Source organism: Sinocyclocheilus rhinocerous, unplaced genomic scaffold, assembly GCF_001515625.1.
Source record: "Sinocyclocheilus rhinocerous isolate Xijiao unplaced genomic scaffold, SAMN03320098_v1.1 scaffold3187, whole genome shotgun sequence".
Taxonomy (NCBI): Eukaryota; Metazoa; Chordata; class Actinopteri; order Cypriniformes; family Cyprinidae; genus Sinocyclocheilus; species Sinocyclocheilus rhinocerous.
In genome coordinates, this window is record NW_015643040.1 from 316,521 (window position 1) to 317,494 (window position 974).

Here is a 974-nt window from a genome sequence, read left to right on the forward strand (position 1 = left end):
GAGTGTGTGTGTGTGAGTGAGTGTGTGTGTGTGTGTGAGTGTGTGTGTGTGTGTGTGCAAGTGTGTGTGTGTGTACATGTTTTTCTATTCTGGTGGGGACTTAAACCTGAATACACACAGACTCATGGGGACTCGTGTCACTGCGGGGACCTAATTGAGGTCCTCATGAGTACAGAAGCTTATAAATCATACAGAGTGAGTTTTTTGAGATTGTAAAAATGCAGAAAGTTTTCTGTGAGGGGCAGGTTTAGGGGTAGAGCGATAGAATATACGATTTGTACAGTATAAAAACCATTGCACCTATGGAGAGTCCCCACAAGGATAGTGAACCAGACAAGTGTGTGTGTGTGTGTGTCTTCTGCCTTTCTATAAATAGTGTTCAAAGTGTTATTTAATCTGTGCAGTTCTTAAAATTAATCAGTGTTGACAAGTAATTGATAAAACTCTTTTAAACCCGTTAAAAATATCTTTTGAAGAGCTTAAAGAGCAAAAATCAGGAAAAATCGACAAAGCATTGCCATGAATTTGTACTTTATCCCAAATTAGCTGCACCTGCTTCATCTACTTTTCTAAACAGCATTAAAAAGATCTAATTTTTTTTTTGCCATGTTCAGATTTTTGTCTTTTAGCTCATATTAAATACACCTGATTCCAGAAACTGTGGAGGACTGTGAACTGAAAGACATCAATAAATACAATTCACTGGCGTTAAAAGAGGAAGAAAGACAATAAAGGGAAAAAAGCTCATAGTGATGAATGAATGGATTGTCACGGTGCACACACACGAGGAACGAGGAGACGCTGGAGAATACTTTACCAAGACTTTATTTCTATAGACCAAGGGAGGCACAACATGGAACAGAGTCTGACATAACGCCCCCCTTCGGAAGGCGTGTCCTCACGCCATATCCCATCCAATGGGGAGGGGGGGTGGGCACTCTGGAGGTCCCTCAGGACAGACACGGGACAGTGGG